Below are 23,300 nucleotides of genomic sequence, written 5' to 3' on the forward strand. Positions count from 1 at the left end.
TTTAAAAATAGGTATTTTGTCATATTCTCTTGTAAAATACCTCATCAAGACTGGATCTACTAATGAGATTTTAAGATGTGGCCCTGTACAGAAATTTCATTTAAATTAAGATATAACAACCCTGATGCTGCTGCTGCTTTATCAAAGAGACAACTAACCTAAAGAAGGGATCTTTTGGATTATCTAATACAACCTCTGAGTCAAACCTCAGGGACTCAAACATCGTAAGCATAATTCTTCCCACATTGTAATATTTTCATAGAACGGAGCTGAGCTTGCCATAGTATTGCATTAGATAAACTCTACTACTGTCCAAGTGCCCATAATCTCAACAGGTATATCCCAATCATTAAGGTGAGTTTGATCTCTCTTAACTTCGACCACTCCTCACTGCACTGCACTATTAGTACCAAAGTTTAACATTCCTATTTTTCCCTTCAGATTGCTCTTATGCAGACATATGGGTTCCTCCAGAACGCAACCGAAGGAGCGCTTCCAAATCTCAGCCAGAGCTAAGACCCGATGCATTCTCTCCTCCTGGCCTAGCAGGAAGTGGAATTGGTAGGGACAAACTTGTAAAAGGTTAGCTGCGGGTGGGTCTGCATCACACTGTCTTCATCTATGCTTCTCTCTAAAACTCCTGCCAGTTACATCAGCCTGCAGTGCTGCTAAGCTCTGGCCTAAAAACGCACAAGGGAATCCCTAAGAAAATTGTAAGAGATTATCGATTCTACTTCAGAACTTGACTGAGTCACTTAACATAGGTATTCCTTGCGGCATACCCCCTTCAAGCTTTTCCCACTATTTTGCTCCTTTCTGTACCACACAGCACATAAGCTCTCTGCCAGATGATACAACATCTATCATGGAAAAAGTAGGACATTATACAAGCGTATCCTGGGAAATCTCAGCTATTTACAGGCCAAGATTTAAACAGTCCAGTCCAGGGAGCTGCATCTAGTAGGCAGCTCCTCAGTCTGTCCCATGAGACTGCAGGTGTTGAGCACCAGCTGCATGGCACACCATCAAGGAATGCAGAAAAATGCCTCTGCTGGTACGTAAAATACAGCCCCATTCTGGCTATATTTTCATGAGTTTCTACCTCCATTATATCTCAAGGTATACTAAATGTCTTTTACTTACTGCCAGACCTACACAGTCAGCCTAAGATTTGGAAGTAAAGGCATGTTAATCACAATAATAAGGTGCCTGAAGTAGAGCTTGCTGTCACCTGGAAACCTGGCTGCATTCGTTGGCAATCCTGGTGAGCCTTGTAAAAATTCAGCTGATCACATGCAACACAGAGTGAAATCCATGCCATGCCTTTTTTTTTTTTTTTTTTTTTTTTTCCCTGGCAATAGCCAGGAGACAAGATACCAAACACACACCAGAAAAAGTGCTACTGAGCAACCATGCAAATTTTATGGCTTCTTTACTGCTACAGGCTCTCTAAACATTGTTGGGACTCAGTTATCCTACAACTGAATGAACTCTGCACCTGAAGAATTTGCTGCTCTACACAAACACATGATCACGTCAATCAGCATCTGACATGTGCCAAATCCTGCCATTCCAGCACTGTAATAATTACTTCATTTGACCACAACTATTAACTATTTCTGAAGTTGTTAATAAGCTTTAACTAATGGAAAGTTGGAGTCCTTATATTTCAGGTGACATGGTCTAAAAGTAGAAACATTTCTTTTTCTTAGTTGTAATCTAAGCAAGGAAGAGTTTTATCAAATTTAAAAATAACTATTGAAATAATGGTATTTTCCTTGGACATTTTTTATGGTGACAGATAAACACTAAGAATTAATTTATTACACTATTTAGTAATACGTGGAAATTGAATTAATCTGATGTAATTGATCTTTCACTTCAACATATATTTAGCTGTCCTATTCATTTGTAAGCTGATGAAAGATTATCCAAACACTGAATGCTGCATTGATGGATGTTTAGGCTAAATAGCTAAGGATATTGTAGCATAGAATCATATCATATATCCTGTTTACTACTGCCTAAAGACAAAATTACTGGTCCTGGTATGTCAGTTAGCTGGAATTCCTGTGCTCAGGAATTTTCCCATGGCTGTTTCTAATACAGGGAGGTTTAAAAGGCAGTCTTCAGCAAGCTAGCCACACATTACTTTGCACTTCATTACCATGAGTCTAAGACTTCGGCACAAGAGGTTAAAGTGGCTACACACTACCACGGCAAACGTGAAACTTGAAGGGAAATCGAAGAATCAAAACAAGTTAATTTCATGAGTGTGAGAAATAAAATGTTCTTCACTTACTTGCTGAGTATTTAGTTGACTGCCTATATCTTCAATCACATTCTTTCGGAATGGTTCTTTATGGCCCTCCACTTAGGGACGCAGAAATTAAAAGCAGAATTTGCATTATGCGGGGAGGCAGAATTTGCAGAAAATTAATAAGAATTAACTAAAGAAGTGAATGTAAACCAGTTTGTAGTTTTCTTTTTGCCTTTTTTTATTTTTAGGATAAACTACTGCATGGACTCTCTCATTCACAAATAAGATGTCTTTAGTTCACATCCAAATTTCAGCTAAATTCTGAGGAAAGCCTACACACTAATTTATTAGAAGTGTAATAAAATAGTAGCACCCTCACACTGTTAGGCAATTTGCATCAGTTATCCTAAGCAAATTAACGTAGCAGAGACCAAAGATTTGTGCTGTTCTATCACTTGCCATGATATGTCATTTTTCAAGTTCTCACAAGCTCAAAACCATCAAGCACTGTGCTGAAAGGTGTGCATTACAGGCAGAGCAAAAGCCCATTCTGGGACGCTTCAGACAGATTGCTATCAATTCTCCCTCATAATCACACCAAAAACAAGAACAAGCCTCAGCAATGGAATAAGATAGCATTGCTAGAGCATCTTTTTTCCACCTTGTTTGCATTTATTATGCATCAGCTATAGTCTATGATCTTTCAGAATTATTTCAAGAATTCAATGTATCTCACTTTTTAAAGGAGCTGCATGGATATTATCCATACTTAGGTCAGCAACAGAGAAATACAAATTTGGTGCTTACTTTGTATCTCAAGCCAATCTTGTCATGCAAAGTCAGCAAAGCAGTTTCATTAGTAAAACTGTATTTTCTATGGTTTCAAACATAGTTAGCTAATTCTAAACTAAAATAGCCCTATATAGAAGAAAAATGTCTTAGCTGCGAAAGTATATGGATTTTTAAAAACAATGACATATTTTGAGTCCTAACTTGTAAAAGCGTGGCTGAACAACAGGTCAGAATTCATCAGTATAGAGAGTTGGCAATGCATGTATTCAAATTAGAAGTGGCAAGAAAATCAAAAATAGGCATATAAAGACACACCACCAACAGGGTCATCCACAAAGTGACTGTGAATGCAACATCTATTAAATCTAAACTTCTATTACTCTACAAATGACAGATGTGATGTCCCATCCTTAACAAACTGACTATACAGAAAAGCACTTTGCCCGGGAGGAGTCGTGGATTTGGCATACAATCCAAAGCAAGGAATGTTGCAAAAAAAAAAAATGGACTGTTTTTAGTCTGTTGTATTCTCATACTGTTATAAAATTCTGTTAATGGACAAAGAACCAAATGTGCTACATATTGCACAGAACTTCCTTGTTTAGGAAGAATAGGACAAGATGAGAAGCAGATGATCAGGGAAGTTCAAAGATCAGTAAGAGAAGTGAATGATTGGTATAATAAGCAGTGGTCTCAGTTCACTAAGAAAATGTTACTTTTTTTTGGTAAACAGCCTGACAGAGAACTTAAGACAGGATTCGAAGTGCGATGAGGAAGTTAACTTTGTGGATAATTATAGGAAGTATATTCCAAGCATCAGAGACACCTTGGGCAAAAGGTACTTGTGTAGAAATGAACAAGTGCAATCAGAGACTAGCAGCACTAGCCAACAGATGCCTCAAGACCAAATGACAGAGTAGGTAGCGAAGTGGATAGTCCTGAAGGCCTCAAAAGTGACAACTAATTTGCATGCAGTGGAAATCAGTTGGGGCAGGGAATCAGGAAAAGGCTGCAAGAAGGTTGGTTCTACCAAGAAAATGAAGCGTCACTTTTCAAGAAATTACTATTTCAGCTATACAAACATCCACACAAGTATCACGTAGTTTTTCCCTTCACACATCTCTCTTTAAAAGGCTTAGAAAGGGGAGAGAGTCATGAGTCAGTCACTCTCTTTATCAGACTCAAATCTTTATGATCTAAGAGAGAGATAAATGGAGGAAGGTAGAAAAGAAAGATTTCTCTTCCTGCGTCTAATGACATCAGTTAGGACCCTTGAGCAGTACAAGGAGCAGCAGCCTCCAAAATGCACTTCTGTACTCTCCTGGTTTTAAAGGATATGGGTTTTTTGTTTTCTAAAAAAAAAAAAAAAAAAAAAAAGTGAAACATTTAGTTAGTGAGACATTAAATCCTCGGAAGTTCTGTAGTGGCTGAAAGGCCTGACAACAGCAATAACCACAGCTTTCATTCCTGTAGCACTTCTATTGCAAGAACAACCACCAATTGCAGCAGAAAATGCCTGTGTGGCATTGCAGCATGGTCTACTTGAGTGAGGAACTTGAAATAAAAAGACACCCTTACAATGGAAATGCTCCAAGAGAACTGAGCCACTGATAGCTTACCCAAATTCCAACCAAGTTAACAGTCTAAGCCTACAATGGAATAGTATCTAGCACTCCAAACTTGCCAACATGTCAATTAATTACACTTAAATAATCAATTTGCTTAGTTAGGACTTGGGGAAAAGTTGTGGGGTTTTTGGTTGGTTGGTTGGTTTATTATTGTTGTTTTGTCTTCTTCTTTGTTGTATTTATACACACACACACGTCACTTAAAATAATTGAAGCTACTGCTTTAATTTGTGGCCATGACAGCTCTTACATTTTGTTTTCCCTAGGCTCTATGGAGAAGTAGTACTCGAGATACCAATGACAGACACAACTCTGATCCAGAAGAAGGGACGGAGGGCACGGAATACATTTACAAACACATCATGAGGCATGGAAGTCTGTGCCTACTTCCTGAGAAATTCACCCCGAGGAAGAACATTTAAAACCAATGAAAACCAGCACTTATCCTCTAGATTCCACAGCTGCAAAGATGCATTGCTCAGATTACCTCTGGGTTTTCCTGCAGAGAAATTCTGGATAGAAATCACCTTTTAATGTATTTGCAGAGATAAGAAAATAAGACCAGAACAAACTACATTAGCAACCACATCTTACAGTGGAAAGAGCAAAAGGGAGAAAGGGGTCTTTTGGAAGGTATTCACCCTCAAGGGCTTAGCTAGTTAAGAGTTTAGGGAATAATCCCAAACACCTGACAGAGCACTAAACTGCCCTCTGGAACAGCCTCCTTCTTAATACTGATTACAGATGCCTACAGAGTGGGGTAGGTGAATAATCCCAACTGCGCTGATTTTGACATATGTAATTCCTGAGCCAGAGGCATTGTGAGACTGATATTCACATTTCCCCATCGCTATGTTGAAGATATGCTTCTATGAATAAAAATAATTTGGATTAATGAGAGTCTAAATTCACCTTATATCTATGCTGGAAGTGATTATCTTCAGATACATCTAATAAACCAGAACTACACAGAGATTGATTCACAGCTTTGTTGACACACTTTTATCACTCAAAAGATGAAGGTGAAAGCATGTTCATCCTTGTGCATTTCTTTGCACAGTTTTTTGCCACTTCTGCACTGTTCTGAAATGCACACTATTGAGTTTCAGATCTCTTTGCTGTCCCCATTTTCAAATCTCAGCAGTTTTGAATTTATGAATTACCAAACACTAAGTAACCACCAAATATGTCAGGTCCAGATTCTTGGACACGTTCCAGCTGCTTTTGCATTTTTGTAACTTGCAGCTCCTGGTATCTGGCTCCCTGGAATTTTCTCTTTTGTAGGGAGAATCTTTTCAGCAGTAGAAAATTACTGCTGGCAGTAAACACCTAGGATTGTGAGTATAACGGATTTTCCCTTTCACAGACTGTGGAAAAATACATAAAGCAGTTATCTACATATTTCATTCTTCTAGACTCCAGTGGGGTTCCACTGAGCGCTTATATCTGTGAAGAACAACACAGGTGCCTCCACTGGCTCCAAATACCTTATTGCCTGGGGATAGGGCATCTTCCACAGCAGGAAGAGATACAAGTACAAACGCTCTCGAGGCAGAACTGATCTTCTTTTCTCACTCCATGTTATACCTGCCAGATACGCAAAGGGCAGCATTGTCACTGGGGACTTCTTCCAAAGCCTGTCTGCTCAAGCCGCTGAGGTATGCCTAGTCTGACACACAGCTAAAAGAACAAGTTAGCAACAAAAAATTACCAAAATTTACCAAAGCTTCCTCATAAGCAAAGAGAAAATAACACGCATGCAGAATTTAACACTGGCCCAAGGATAAACTAACATGAGAGCAACATGAGAAATGGCAGAAATGAGAAACATTACACAATAACAGAGCAGAGGGATTAGCTTAATGGCACTGTTGATTGTGGTAGAAGTTACCTGAGTGATGATAGCTCAAATAAGGCATGAAGCTAACAAAATGAGGGCCAGTTGGAAGGACGAAGTGTTTATTTTAGAAGGGATAAGACTGTTAAAGGGAAAGAAGTTGTGAGGGGAAGAAGAGGAAAAAAAGAATATAGAAGGTATTAAAATCATGCAGTCAGAAATGATCTGGGTACATGATCTGCACAACTGCACAGGCCAGTAAAACTCCTGCCTCTGACTTACTTCCAGTCACAAGCAACTGGCATCTCTTCTCCAGCATCAATGAGGGAGTACTCAGAGCACTCTACCTAACATTAGCATGGAAACTCCTCAACGTTTTACTCTCTTACAGAAAATATTTGCAAAATTTGACAAATCCAGTTCAAATTCACCATGCTGCTACAACTCCAAACCGTATTTTAGGCAAATCTACTGTCCTAGAGAAGTAAACACCTCTGTATACACTAGGCCATTTATAATTCTCTGCACATGAAACCTTCTACAGAAAACTTATAAGCTTTGTTATACAGGCAATTTCAGAAAGCTTATAAAAAGGATATTGTTAACTCCATTCCATAAAAAGAGAGCTACTTATGATGAGAGAGAGGAAATGGTTTGCCAATTATATGCTTAGCAGCAGGCCTGTCACAGACAACAGCACTGTTCTCAAAATATTGACAACAACTCCATCTCAAAAGGAAACATTTTCTACTAGGATAAGCACTCAGAAAAACCCAGGGACTGATCTAAATGTGACTGTAACATTCAAAACATCTGGGATTCACAAAAAGCAGACTTTTAAAACTCAGCTTGCTCTCCCATGTGACCTTTTCAGCCTTCCTGGCTGGAGAAAACCTTTAGCCTGAATGATTCTAGACCTTTTAGCCTTCACTGATTCTAGACCCCTCATGATTTTAGATAACTGTAATTCTTCCATTTCCTTCCAGGAAGGTAATTTCCAGTTCGCTGTGCACTTCAGGCTCATGTCAGCTTTAAAGTGCCTAAGTTAACACTATCAGCAGTCGGACTGCCCCTGTCTTTTGCATCCCTCCGTGTACTGCTTCCTCTTGTCTTCTGGCTCATGCAGTGAGCAGGATTCAGGAGCTTTTCTGAGGTAATATAAACACGTGGGGATATTTGCTAGGTTAGTTTTAAACCCTGATCAACTCCCAGTTTTCATCCATTGCACAGCCACACAACCACTCAATAGATATATATATTCTCAGTAGATTTGAAACCACCTTCTTTAGAGTAAAAAGGTTTGGACTAGTGATGCTTGGACATAAGATTGAACTGTTTAGTGACTGTTTGCTTAGTCTGCAACTCTGTATCACAGAATCACAAAATAGCTGAAATGGGAAAGGATCTCTGGGTCCATCTGCTCCAACCCCTGCTCCAGCAGGGCCACCCAGAGCAGGGTGCCCAGGACCACATCCAGGCAGCTTCTGAAGATCTCCAAGGAGGAGACCCCACAGCCTCTCTGGGCAGCCTGTGCCAGTGCTCCATCACCTGCACAGGTGTGCTTCCTGATGTTCAGAGAGACCCTCCTGTGTAACAGTGTGTGCCCAGTGCCTCTTGTCCTGTCCCTGGGCACCACTGATAAGAGCCTGCCTCTGTCCTCTCTGCACCCTCCCTTCAGGTATTGGTACACATGGAGGAGATTCCCCCTGAGTCTCCTCTTCTTGCTGAACACTCCCAGCTCTGCCAGCCTCTCCTCACAGGAGAGATGCTCCAGCCCTTCAATTGTCTTGTTGGCCCTTTGCTGGACCCCCTCCAGTATGTCCATGCCTCTCTTATACTGGGGAGTCCAGAACTGGGGAGTCCAGGTGTGTCCTCACCAGTGCTGAGCAGAGGGAAAGTGTCACCTCCCTGTGCCTGCTGGCAATACTTGGCTTAATGCAGCCCAGAGTACCGCTAGCCTTCTCTGCAGTGATTAGACTTGCTGGGTCACTTGTACTAAAACTTTTTTTTTCTTCATTTATTTTTGGTGTGGATTAGCATAAAGTCAGTCAGCAATGGCAAATTTGCATCAATTCATTATTGATAACTCCTGATTAAAGTAATTGAATTTACTCCATTTGAAGGATGAAATAATCTTAACTAGGCAGCTCTCCTTGCCTGCTTTTGCATTAATATAGTTACTACCAATGGCTTTGTATTAGCACACCAATACGAAAGGCCAAAGCCTAAGTGATGTACACCTGAACTCCAACTGAAATCTGTTTTCTCTATTAATCAAAGGCTTTTCAGATATTTCTATCACACCTAGAGATCTTTAAGATCTGATTTTCAAAGGTTTGACACTTCCAATTTTACAGAGAAAAGGTGAACAGACTTTAGAGGAGAAAACCAGTTCTCAGAATTTCAAGAATATTCCTAGAGATTGAATTTTCATCTTAAGTGTATCATTCCCATTGAGCAATACTTTCTAATACCACTATATTTAAAAATTCAATACATATATATACATATGCAGACACACATAGGTTTGGTTACAAGATCAAACCAGAGGCTAAGCATCATCTCAGAAAAGACAACAAAATCAGATTAGGTTACTTATTCAAATATTTCAAATAGCTACATAGTTTACAAAACCAAACACACAAAACATAAATTGGTGCAGCAGAATGAAATCCCCAAAGAGTTCTAAATGCTTTTATATTTTCCACTGTATAATGGAGCATATCAGATAGAGAGGCATAAATGGCCATAAATTTGTTCCTGAAGTTACAGATGATTCTATTGCAACTTATGATGAACAGAAGGCCTTGCCACTGGAATCTGCCAGGAAAAACTGAGAGAATACACAAGACTTCCCCTTAACACCTCTCTCTGTAAGAAGTGTTTAATTATCTGATAAATATGTTCTAATTGTAGGCAAGAAAATAAAAAAGTTTAATTTAGATTGCACAAGCAAGTCCAGAAATCTCTTTCCAAATGTGTGAGGAAAAGTCCCCAGATGGATCCAGGCTCTGTGCACCTTCTGCCCTAAATCACAGCAAACCTGTGACGTAGATAACAACATCTACGAGAAGCTGTTATGTATGCATCAAACATGCTCTGTGGACTTCTGGCTTTCTTCTTCTTTCTTCTTTCAGTGCTAGATACCACCTGCAGGAGTGCTTACTTGAAAAGCAAATCCTTGGTCTTCAGATCCAGAGGTTTCATGGCCCCTTTTTATTAGGGAAATACACAGGTCTGTCTCTTCCAAACGGAAATAATAGTAACATTGCTCAGAGTAAGAAATGCCATCAGAGCAAGATTTAAAATGCAAAGGATAATCACTCAAGGGTGTGTAAAGGGAGGCAAGTGAAATGCTCCTATCTAGTCCTGAGAGGATTTCAATCTGAAGCTTACGCATCTTACTACTCCTGATCCACAACTGACTGCGATGCATTCAGAAGAGGAGCCTCTCTTCTACAAGATGTACAAACAATCCCAGGCATTTTTATGCTCTACCACTACATCAGCAAAAGCTCCCATGATAGGGCTCCATAAGGCAGCATTAAAAATACACAAATCCCTAAAATAAAATACTCCTTCTGTACTGGTAAAGCACAATTAAAACTAAGCTTATTCATCCAATTTTGTACTACAAACTGACTTTACAGAAATAGATGCTGTTTCTTCCACAGTGAAAAGGTTTCTTGACAACACCTTTAAGTAAGGCACCATCTTTTCTCAACAATTGCTTGTGCATTACAGCAATGCAATGTCTAACGTGGTAAAAAATAGTCATTAAATCTGTATTTTCAACCAAATACAATTTTAACAAGTTTTTAGAATTTATTTCTTGGTACAAACTGAAAGGAAGAAAATTGTCTCCCACTCAAAGCAAATGCTGCAGCTTTTTACTAGCACTGATAGATGCTCTACTAAATAATGTCAGCTGTGACTCAGACTTGCTTCCTCCAAAGAGGGGGGACTTAAGCTTTTGCATTTGGTAAGCCTTGCTTTTCTCTGCAGTTATTCTGATTTTTTTTTTTTATTCCCTCTTTTCTCTTCCCTGTGTTTTTAAAGTGCAAAAATAATATTTTTACAAAATCATCATGAGCAGCTTTCAGAAGGAGCTGGGCCTTTAAGAAAATGATCACATAAAAGATCAACACAACAAGAAAAAAAAAAAAAAAAAAAAAGAAAGAAAATAAACAGGAGCTGGCAGAAAACAAACCACCAGCTAGACAGCATTGTTTCTGTGCCTAATATTTAAACTCTTTTCCAGCTACACAAAGCAGAGTAACAACAAACCTGCAAGAATTACAGTACCAGTAAACTCAAAGAAGTCATTGTTCCTTGTGGAAGCCTCACAGCCAGCTCTAGCCTTCTCAGCAAGACACTGTCAGATCCATCAAGCTGGGCTGAAAGGAATTTCCATATTTTAAAAGACCTAAGTGTGGAAAGTGAGCCATAATATTTAGTTGCCCTTTAAAGTACAAACACTCACACACACCAGAACAGGTTACACATACAGAGAGCTGAGTGAGTGTCAGAGGCGTGCTGGCTGCACCTTTCCAAGCAGAAGCTGAAGTAGGGAAAGACACCTAAGAACAAGCCTAGGAAAACAAAACAACAACAACAAAATACAATCTCTAGTGCTAGCATCCAAGCAGATACGCTGACTGAGCGGTACCTCTAACTATGCAGCTGATGCAAATCACAGAAATAGTCAGTTGATTAGGCCTAGCCAAAGTTCAGGCACCTTGCAGACACCGAAGCAAGCACGGAGGAGCCGTTTCTCCCAGGTTCGGAGTGATGCCACTCCAGGGAGGCCAGGCTCAGCCCAGCTGACAGCATGGCTCGCTGTCATTACACAGCCCTTTTTTGGGAGCTCTGAAATTTAGGATAATGCACACAATCATGTCAGCTCTCTTTATTAAGGTCCTCCAGAGATTTGTCTGACACTATATATTTTCATCAGATCAAAGCTATCTCCTACGTATGTTAGGCAAAGTAGAGAGCATGCTGTACTTTCCCACCTTATCTCAAAGTTTGAGACAAAGCATTAAGAACCAAGGTACGAGACATTTATCTGTCAAATAAAGATCAAGGAGAGTTAAGAGCCTCTGGCAAATAAAGATCAAGGCTAGTTAAGGGCCTCTGGCAAAGCTGATGGTGCAGTCTGTCCCCATCCAGCTTTAAAAAGGATTGATATAGAAGCCCTTACTGCTATTACAAAACAGAATTTCTGAAAAGTTTGGATTCATTCCCTTTAAGATCCAGGAAGTTTGGTGTCTGGTTTTCCTCTCAACCGCAACTTCTGCTTTTTCCTTTCTCTACTTGTCTGCAACTTTTGCATGAAAACGTCTTGAATGGCTGTTCAATAGTAGGCTACTGAAATTAACAAGAATGCTGCAACTCTGAAATGTTGCAAAACCAAAAAAAAAACAAAACCAAAAACCAAAACCAAAAAAAAACGAGTGAAATAATGTAGACTTCTGTCTGCCTGCTTATGTTTGCAGCCTGGCAAAACTCAGGTTCAGAGGCTGCAGGTGTTTAAAAGCTGATGTACGTATCTCTCTATATATATGGCTAGGTAAAAGATGATCATAAAGAAAACGGCTGATCGCAGGGAAATAATAATAATAATAATAAAAAAGATTAAAACTAATTTCTACTGAACATTTGGATTACAAAAGGAAAGAAATAAAACTGGAACATCGGTGTCTCTAGAGACTTCAGTTTGGGAACTCTCCATTACAGCCTGGGATACTGAGATTACATTGCTAGACTGATTAGAATTTATCCAGCTGAACATTTTGCTGTTAGAAAACATGATTAGTGAGAAGGAAAATTGGTTGTAATTGATTTTTTTTTCCTAAGTAAAAAAAGGAAAAATATTTTGTTTCAGGCTTTGTTTTAAGAGAGACCAAGAGATTTATATATGAAGTATTTAAGGATAAAACATTGTGATTAACTCTGAAAGACAGTTTAAGAATAGCATTCACTGGAACAATTTTATTAAAAAGATGCATTTTGTTTATAAGGAAAAACTCCATTCCTTCCCATGTGAATACATGTCCCATAAACTAACACAGTATCCTCCTGATTGTCATCCCTTCAGGGGTGTTTGTGGGAATCCAAAGCCTGGCTGCTATTCGTAAGAAATACAGCCCCAGTCCACAGAGGAGGGAGGATGCAGAACTACTGGCCCCAATGAGACCCCAGGGACTGCACCTCGTGTTTCAGATCCTGATACTTGAAATATCTATCGAAGTGACAAAATAATGACCCATCAGTGTCCAGACACTTGTGTGAAATATCTCATTTCACCATTTTTATTCTAATGAAAAATACAGAGTGCAATTTCAGCCAGAGCTAATTTCTTTATACAGAGCCAAGTACAAAGTACAGGAGATCACATAATGACACGTGGACAATTCTTCATCCTCATACAGGAAAGTCACCTTCATTTGAAGGCATTATACTCACTGCTGCTCAACAAAAGGATTAAGAACCACTTGGTTAATAGTCTGTACCAAAGTCATGACCAACAGCAGACCCCAGCACAGCAAAGCAGTGCAGAAACCTGTCAGGGATTCTACGCTAGGGGAGGAGAAAATATAATTCTCGTAATGAATGCCACTAAAGCTGATTGCAGTGTTTACTGCTAATAATACCAAACCACCTACCCTTGCCTCTCACTCTGCTTTAGCACCTCTCGTAGAAATTGTCTCCCAGAGTGCACTGAATGCTTGTCATTCACCAAGCCTTCTTTTTTGGAAATGCATCACAAGAATGACTGTATTCAGCATGTGAACAACTATTGTCTCTGCCTTTGACTCATTGGAGCTCCTGCAAGATTTCTGAAAGTTGCTGAATGTCACTTTCAGACTGAACGCACTGAGAACTATGGATGAGGTACCCACATTTGAGTAGGAGCTTGCATATAAATAAAGGGCAGAACTGCACCAAAATCAAGTACTAAGTACAGACCACACAGCAACATTATGCTTTACACAGATGCAGTCTCACTGGTTCAGCCTGTGATGATCCAGATTTTCATTGCCTATATATTTCTTCTGGCGAGGCTCTGTATTTGTTTGATTTTTTTTCCTCCCATCCCACTCTCGGTTATATTTTCTGCCTCTAGTCTAGAGCAGTATTTGGAAAAAGGATCATCGAACACGTATGGGAACCAACATTTAAAAATCTGTGCTCTGCAAGATCCACAATGGAGCCAGACATTGTGTCTTGATGGCCAAAGCCTTGGAAATGAAATTTTGGCATGAATCGCAGAATATCCAAGTACACTGGAGTGGAGTCTGTACATCATAATTCCAATTATTCATATTTGAATGCATTGTAAACTAGTATGAAAACTAATTTGCAGAACAGATAAAGGTCATGCAACTATAGAGAAAATAGAAGGAAATAAACAGTTTTATTCTCAAAAAGAATAAAACTGCATGATGTGAAATGGTCTTTGGAGATATTTAAAGTAAATGTATTTTTGCTAAATATGTAAAAAGAGCAAAAATGAAAATCAAACCTACTGTCCTGTCAACTTCAAGTGGTTTTCTCTTTTAAATATCTACCTTTCAGACCCTGTGAACCCTTATTTATCTCTCTATACAGAAATGCTCATTTCTTGAAATACAAAGCTTTTTAGTTATCTAAAAATACAGCCACATACCTATGTGCAGATTTTCAATTCCTGTTTTAAAATAATAAAGTTAAAGTCAAAAGACGTCAAGCCTTCTCAACTCTTTGGAGTAAAATAAAACCAAGTGACTGACAGGCACCCATTCATAAAATATTACTCTATTTTGTAGATAAGAGCAAAATATCTTTCTTGGAGCTGCTGGCAGGCAGCTAGGCTCTAGAGGAGAGTGGAGATTAAGGCAAAGATGGGAGCCACCACAGTGATTTCTGTTCTTTGCTCTAGATGGCTCCTTAGGCAGCATTTGAGTTTCCTTGCTTTGCCTTTCAGAGGCCTTGTTCCTCCCTGCTCCCTGCTTAAGGTGACTCGTTCTACATTCTGGATTCTATTCCCCATGCCAGACACCTGAAAATTAGGCCCTGCAGAACATAACTCAGAAGCTCTTATCAAATAATTCACATTTTGTAAAAACACCCTTTTAAGTGGCAGAGGAGAGCTATATTTAGAAAGGTGGAGAGAAAGGGAGGAAAGAGATTCAGTAACAAAGCAGACAGTGCATGTCAACATTCTGCACATTAGAAGTGACACTACATCTTTCTTCATTTACAAAAAGAACAGAGTCAATTATTTAGCTATTTGTCCACAGGCAAAAATGATTAAAACATTAAGCTGGACACTTGTGGAGTAAAATGATGTTCACGTAGGGAGCATATATACATGTTATGACTCAGCCAAGTTCCAAAAAGGGCATGCAGCGACACACATACAGCTACTGCTGTCAAACAATGAAGAACTTCCACAAGTCTTTTACTAATTCAACAAGGTATAGCAAAAACACCTTGAGACAGCTAAAATACTCTCTCAACAAATGTGGAAGGTTCACTGTACACCGCCGAGGTGTCATTTTGCTGAATCAAATAAATCTAAAGTCTCAGAGGTGAACTGAAAATTGAGAACAAATGCATGTGCCTGCAACTTTCTTAGATTTAAAATGTTTTAGAGTGGTTCAGAAAATCATAAATGCCTCAATGTATTAGAGTTGCAATATCCAAACAAACTGAGCAAGAGAGAAAGTGAATCAAAACCTTTTCGTAACGTGCCCTTCTAAAAGACTTCTCAAAATGCCAGAGGTATACGTAACATTGGAATCCTAGAATCACTAAGATTGGAAAAGCCCTCCAAGATCATCTGGTCCAACCACCCCCCTACTGCCTATGTCACCCACTAAACCATGCCCCTAAGCACCACATCCAACCTTTGCATTCAAATCACATTAACTCCTCTTAGAAAATGGGGCAACACAAGTGCAGCAAGATCCACCTCCTTAGCAGGTAATCTCATAATTGTGACAATGACTCTCTTTATTCTGAGGCAAGAACTCATACGGAGCAGGAAGCCTTGCTCCTTCAACACGTCCCGGCTGACGGCTGAGCTCTCGCAAACGGACACCATCCCACTGACCCCTCTCCACCAAGGCTTGCTTCCACACCTTTCGAATGACTGCTTCAATGTGACAGTCAAAGAGGATATTTGCTGTTGTTCACATTTAATACACTGATAGTATTCTGCTTCCGTAAAATTTAGAAGCGTATAAATAACAAACCATTACAGTGGCAACGACCAAATTTCTACGTTTATAGAATACTGGCACTTCATAAATATTAAAGTATGCTGTTAGCAACAAACTACAACATATAGATGCTATTTTTTTCCTAGAGGTAGGGAAACAGTAACCATCATGGAAATAATTCATTATTTATAGACCTTTGAATTTTAAAGCCACATGACTGCACTACAATTTTCCATTAAAATTCAAAAAAGTATCTGTTTGTTATCCCTTTGATGAATGTGCTAAAGGCAATGGAAGCAGCAACTATTGCTGACAGATTTCCCAATGATACAGTGGTATTTGCCACTTAATCATCGATACAGTTTTTTAAACGAGTCCTAATATTGTAAGTAACTCTCATGTAGCTTCATTAAAGCAAAAACATAGGAATCCTGTCACAACTGGAGATTGCAATTATGTATCTTAATTTGCATCAGGCAAGTGTTATGGTAGGGAGAAGCAGGCTCGCAGGCAACCTTCCCCTAGGGCTCGTTACAGGGAAGTTCAGCTGCCTCCGGAGCTAGAAAGGAGCACAAGCAGATTTGTTATCTAGTCAAAGCTTGCCTTGAAAGTATTCTGACAGCTCCCAGAGTCCTTCAGCTAATTTATGTGACCTTTGCAGTCACAATCTTTTCTGTTTCAAACTCAATGGGAACCACCACACTAGTTTGGCTGGGAAAGAAAAAAAAAAACAAAACAAAAAAAAAAAAAACACCTGTCCTTCCTGTGATGCATTTGGTCAGAATGCTCCTGACTGCAGACCTGGATGGAGTAATAAATAACACAAAATCAAACCAACCCAAAACCACAAAAAGTAGCCAACCCAAGTTATGCAGAAGAACCAAAAAATAAGAGTATTTTCTCTATTCAATCTCCCCTGACTATAATAAATTTGGATGTTATATTAGCAGCACTGTGACCACCCTGAAGACTATTTTCTATCCAAATTTTAGATGATTCTGATACAAGGTTTTTAAACTAGGAAGCTTGCAAGGAAAAAAATGTTCCTTCAAGGTTTATTCAAACAAGATTTTGTCACCTTATCTCAAAAATGACTTCTCCATCAAACTCTGGGCAAAATTTCCCTGAACGTTTTCATGAAGATCAGGGCTAACGATGAGACTGGGAAGGACACACTTCAGAAGCCTCACTGGCACTGTAAATTGCTCTGAGAAAACTAGTCTATCAGGCTCAAACTGACTTTCAAAATGCTTCTAGATTTGCATTTTCCTCTCATGAAGTACTCCTCCTCCCCCTTTTTTCCCTCCCCACACAGGAACCTTTGAGTATTTCAACAAGTTGTGCCTGCACTATCCTGTTACGGTGCCCAGGATGTGCCTTCACCAAAAATGCTGTGCTGGCCTTGAGCCTCACTCGAGGCTTTATAAATGCAGCCTTGCTGGAGTCCTGCAGAGGACAAAAAGAAGCTGAGGAGTCTCTGGCACATCTCCTCAAACGACCTGCATTCCTCTGTTGCGTTTATGTGGTGAGGTTTTGGTAGCTGAGGGGCTGCAGGGGCAGCTTCTGTGAGAAGAGCCCAGGAGTGGCGCCAAGCCAGGTAAGAGCCAGCTACCAAAAGGGGCCTGCTGCCGGCTGAAGCTCAGACACTGAGCAACAGATGCTGCTTCTCCCTCTGTGAGAGCATATCACAGAAAAGCTAAAAAATGCTGTGTGGCAGCAGCTGGGAGAGAAGAGTGAGAGAAACTGCCCTGCAGACCCCAACGTCAGCGACAAAGGAGAGCAGGAGGTACCCAAGCAGAAGTTACCTGCGGCCTGTGGAGAGGCCCCTGGTGGAGGGGGTGATCTGGTGGGAGCTGCCTCCCGTGGGGAACCCACGCTGGAGTGGTCCCTTCCTGATTACACCCTGTGGTACAGCCCCTGCTGGAGCAGTCCTTGAAGAGCTGCAGCCCACGGGAAGGATCCCTGCAGGGTCAGTTTGGGAAGGATGACACCCCATGGGAACAAAACCCACGTGGAGCAGGGGCAGAGTGAGGAGGAAGGAGCGGAAGACCACATTGTCACTGAACAGAGTAGTTTCTGTCCACCCTTCCAAGAGCTTTTCCTCATAACAGCCTTCTAAAATGTTTAGGCATCCTTTTAAAATATGTTGATCCAAGAATGGCACAACAACTGCAATTTAATAGCAAATTAACAGATAGGAAATTAACAACAGTCACTAAACGGCCAGCTAGAAGGCCACAGTGGTGCATCCCTACGAATGGAAGGTGTTTGAAGGAACATTCATTTAATCTTAAATTTAAATTCCTTGGACTGAGAAAGGTGGGTTTTGTTGGCTGCATGAGAGTTTATAGCTACAACAGTCTCGAATGAATTGCTAAATTACCAAACATTGAGAATCTTCACGGAAATTTTTGTGAGAATGAAAATTGTTCGGAGTTCACATGGAAAGCAGAAGCTTGGCATGGCGAGAACTGGAGAGGCTGTGACAGCTGCTCAGAGAAGTACTGCTAAGTTTTCTGTCACACGTGGCACCCAGGAAACACCTTCACCGCACAGAATGTGTACACAATATGGAGCTTCCGCTGCATTAACGATACGCTTTATTTCCCCACAAATACCAGGAAAAGAGTGCACTGAGAGGGAACTTTTTCAGGCTAACGGGATTTTCCCTCCATATGCAATCAGGAGGAAGACAAAAGGACAGCATCAGCCTATTGTTACCTACATTTACTCTTCTGTACTTTCACATCGCTTTTTTTTATTTAAGGGTACCATTAATGTGCTGTTAAAAGGAAAATCAATTTGCTTCTTGCAAACAAGTATGACAGCAGCAGAGGTGAAAATTCTCATTACTCTTTCAACACAAAGTTGAGACTTAGATAAGACTGCTTATATAGAAACTCTTTTGTGTCAAATATACAAAGTGTGGGCATCTTCAGAAGAGCTGAGAATGTTCTTATCAAACTATCAAACCTTGTCAAAACTTGCACAGCTTCATGTTTTACAATAACCTTGGATCCAAGCTTCAGTTATCAACAATTTGCTAACCCAATTGTGAGAGAATCTCTGCTTTGTTAAAACCTCACCTGTTTGCTCTGGGATTGGGCTTTTTTGTTTGTTTTTGTTCTTGTTGGTTATTTTGTTTGAAACTGGAACTGAATCCAAGATTCAATTTCTGCAATTCTTTGTGAGAGAAAGAAACAGAGAGAGAGGCAAATGCTTTAAAAAGAAAAATGCAGGAGCTTTAAAAATTCATTGCAGGAATCTCGAGGCAAAAAAATCAGCAAGCAGTGGTATGTTCAAATGTTGCATTTCGGGGAAAATTTCTCTAGTGCAGTCTATGGAATACTGGATTATTTGAACCCATTACAGAATTTTCACATTAAAAAAAAAAAAAAACAAAACAAAAAAAAACAAACATTTTTAGTGGAGCTCTTTCTTAAATCAAAATTCCACGTGCTTATGAAACAATCAAGTAGAACTTGATCTTTTCTGGTTTTAGGTCTTTATCAAAGACTACCAGAATCAAGGAGAACTCATCTGAGGACATACCAGATTCCATGAGATCAACTGCTCAGTGTTAATTTCCCAAGACGGTGCTGTTTTATAGTGCAGAGACTTGAGCTATTCTATCACATTAACTTCTATAGGATGTACTGTCCAGAGAACTACAGAGAAGGACAGAAGAGAGGAGGTAGATCTAATGCAGACATACAATGCTTCCTCCATATTAACCTCTTTTAAGTAATTTCCTCAGATTTGCATAGACCTCAGGAGATTTGTACACTCAGGAAGCACATTCCTTGTTTTTTTGTTTGTTTGTTTTTGTTTAAGATCTCACAATGTATTGCAGTACGCAATATACTGCACAACATATCTGCAGCACAAAATGGTTTAACCACACCAAGCTGACATAACACTGCCACAAGCTGAAACTGCATACACTATATTAGATTTACCTTCTCTTCCTTAATTGCAGATGCAGGCTTGAGCAAACTAAGTTTCAAGAAAGCTCACCTGAGGACTAAGACGGTAAGTTCAAGAGGATTCAGAACAAAGCTATCTGTCCTGAAGTCACCTCTGCTTTAGATATCTTATCATTCCAGCTAAATAAATGCATTGGTTGTGTTGTTTTTTTTTTTTTTTTTTTCCACCGCAATCTCTCCATGTTGACTAAAACCAAACCAAAATAATTTAGTCTTGCAAATTTCTGAGTCCAAAAGTAAACTGTTGTAAGAGCAGACCTACAAAGGCCTAGAAGCCATAGATCAGTTAGTGCCAGTACATACAGAAGCACCTGGATGTCCTACAATATTTAGGTTTAAATTGAAGATAATGACTATCCCCAAACTCAAGAAGGCTTACCAACAAGAAGTCCCTACCTATACAACCTATAGGAAATGAAAACCAGCATTTATGACTTACCTATTCAGAATCAGTGCCCAAAAGGCAGCCTGAGGGACTCCTAGCTATTGACGAAGTAGCTGTCTTCTCCTGAATGGTCACCTTGTTGCAGCACAGCCTGCCTGACCATCCACCAAGTGTGGAATGGGCTGCACTCATCTGGACAAGCTGCAGATCCTTTGCTTTTCTCAAAGCCAAGCCTGAATCCTGCACCGTAATTCCAAGACATCATATGACATAAAAGAAACATGGTTTGCAAATTGTCCCTGAGGAGGGAAGAAATCCGTAACTTTGGATTCAGAATTTACAGAACTCCTGTAAATTCATGTCAGTTAATGAGGCTGAACTGGTCTAAATCAGAGGAGATTCTGGTCCTGAGAGTCTCATTTTCAAAATGTAATGTACCATGTATTTATCGGAGCAGGACACCATTTTGTTAACGTTTGTTTATTCTGTTACCCCAGCATTTGGCAAACTGCTTACACGTCCAAGACATTTAGTGTTATTGCTTGTTAAGAGTATATGTGGAGCTGTAAGATAGGTAGAGCTTGATTCATAAAACTAGCTATGAGTGTTCTGTAATTTTGTCATGGATCTCTTTCTTATACAGCAGTCAGACTGCAGGCTGAATGCTTGATTCAAAGAAAAGAATACCTGTATTACATGAAAAGGTTCTAAAATGCCAGTCAGGTGCTGGGAAACTGCAGCTCCCCACAGAATTATGGCCTTGGGAAAACACCCCCATTTGACCACTGAAAGATCTAATCACATCTCTGACCACCTCTTTTCCTCTTAAGACGTGCCAGAGGTTGTCTGAGAGCTGATAAATATAACGGATTTTTCTCCCAGTTTCTTGAGACTGAAAGGACCCCTGCAAGGGACCCAAAGTTAGGCCTTTACCCATGTTTTTCCCAAAGTCTCCTAAATACAGGTCTGTCAGCATGGAGAATCTCCGATTCCTCAGATGCCCACCTCCTGTGTCATACACTCCCCCTTTACCGAATCTCCCAGTGACTTCTATGGTTTGCGGTGATCTCTGGAAGCATATTGTCCCTCCCCTTTATGGGAAAATGCTAGAGATTTTCTTGCTTTTCCCAACCATTTACCAGCATTTAATGAATGGTATTTGTATCCCCTACTCTGCCTGGTGTCCCTACAGAATCCCAAACTCAGAAGACAGTTAGCAACCAGATTATAAAGCGAGAAAAGGGGGCTGGGGATGCACTAGCTACTTATTCCCACTGGAATTTAGAATACTTTAAAAAAAAAAAAAAAAAAAATGCTACCTATGCAGCCGTAGCACAGTTTGTCAGCTTCTTACATCAGCTATTCATTTTCTCTCCCTTTGCATAATTCTTCCATCCCTTTTAATATTTTTTAATGTCTACTGAGACTATTAAACTGAAAAAATCATCGGATAACTTAAGACATATAAGTTGCTATGTTTTTGGAAACTGAATAGAATTCATTAGAGACATACAGTTACCACTGGCTTCTGATCTTTCTGGAATTACCTATTCTTCAGAACACCATAATGAGAGTTTTAATAAAAACCGGTTCCTATATGCCAAAGCATTAATTCTTGTGAAATGGAAATCATCTTATCTTAAAGAGGATGAATAGAGTGTAGGACATCATGAATTACTCTTGGTAGTAAAAGCCTCTTTCACAAATATCAGGCAATGAAGACACTTTCTACAGCATCTGCTCTCATTTTTATGAGTGGACTTTGCTATTGGTTTCATTTTCTTTTCCAATTTTCTTTTGCAGCATAGAGCCCAATCAAAATGGGAAATGATGTATCTGCTGCAGGATGCTCAACATCCTTCAGCTCCCCTTAAAACAAACAAGGATTCAAGAGGTCCATGACATCTTAGAGCCCATTTGCATTCTTGCAAGATGAGTCCCATGTATATTCTCATCACCACAGTGATTATGCGAGACATCAAAAAGTTAAAAATAGAGAAGTCTCATCAAAAAAACTATGTCAGATTTCTCTCAAGTCTGGATACAAGTCCAAATTTTATCAACTGTCCTCCTTCCAGCAAATCTAAACACATCCTAGAGTAAAGTAATGATACTTCAGAATTGTTACATATGTTCTGGGGGAGGTGTAACCTGATGTCCATACAATGCAGTTTTTGTTTTCAGAGGATGGTGGGGCTTTCTGAAAATTGGATCCTTTCAAGGTAGTCAAATAGGACATAAAAAACTAAGGCATGTAAAAATAATAGCCAGTATTATTTTTTTTCTTGAGCTCAGGGAAGAGCTTTAAAATCCAGAAATCAAGTTGTGCAATTGGATATCATTATTAAAAATAATAATAAAATAATAATAACCACCAGTGAAGAACTCTCAGCTGGATACAGGTTCACAGCAAACTTAAAAGTAAATGCAAGAAATGTTACAAACAGAAAGCTGCATACTCCCTCAGCCCTTGTGAATGAAGGTGGTTTACAGCCTGCTTTGTAGCACAAATATCTAGTGAGCATCCTGTCTCTTTACTGCTCAAAGTTATGGGTGTTTAGAAACATAATTTTCAAAGTCACATTGCTTTATGACTGTTCATCTGTCTAAAGACTAATTAACTGTGACAAGCTGACCATTAGGAAAAAATATTCATACATATGACAAGATGACAGATGTTTTAACACAAATACAATGTCACCCTAAAAGAGATGTGACAGGTTTAAGTTTCAATTAATTAGAGAAGTTTTAGAATACAATAATCATTTTCAAGCCAGTGAACCTTGTTAGACTAGGAATACAGTATTACTTGTTTTAAACAGCCATTCTATTCTCAAAAGCAAGTGAGCTAAAAAGAAGGCATTACTTTTATGCACTGCAATCTGTTCTCTTTCCATACTCAGCCTTTACTGATTGAGTGAACCACCCTGACTTCTTTTATTTTAATTTACTCAGAGAAGTCAGAGACGATAGAAAAACAAGAACATAGGATTTAATTTCAGGTATTTTATGGTCGACAATGTAAAATAATCCTCAACCTTTTAATCCTTATTTCTAATGATGCATAAAATTGAACTCATTATTCTAGTTTGGAACATAAGATCTGGAATATTTGAGGGGCTCAAAACCTAGTAAATAAGACTCCACATTTCTGTGTCTTTTACAAGACCCCATATTTCTATTCCTTTTGTGTTTTTCCTACA

At 39.4% G+C, this 23,300-nt stretch overlaps 1 long non-coding RNA gene across 1 annotated transcript; it reads right to left on the reverse strand.

Annotated features, from left to right (window-relative positions):
• Positions 1-8,073: 8,073 nt before the first annotated feature.
• LOC118165596 lies at positions 8,074-16,845 on the reverse strand. The gene is made up of 3 exons (XR_004750126.1): positions 16,835-16,845; positions 16,481-16,489; positions 8,074-8,229 (listed from the first exon to the last, which is right to left on the reverse strand). It is a non-coding gene; the product is annotated as an uncharacterized LOC118165596 (long non-coding RNA).
• Positions 16,846-23,300: the final 6,455 nt, after the last annotated feature.

This window comes from Oxyura jamaicensis, chromosome 4 (genome assembly GCF_011077185.1).
Source record: "Oxyura jamaicensis isolate SHBP4307 breed ruddy duck chromosome 4, BPBGC_Ojam_1.0, whole genome shotgun sequence".
Classification (NCBI taxonomy): domain Eukaryota; kingdom Metazoa; phylum Chordata; class Aves; order Anseriformes; family Anatidae; genus Oxyura; species Oxyura jamaicensis.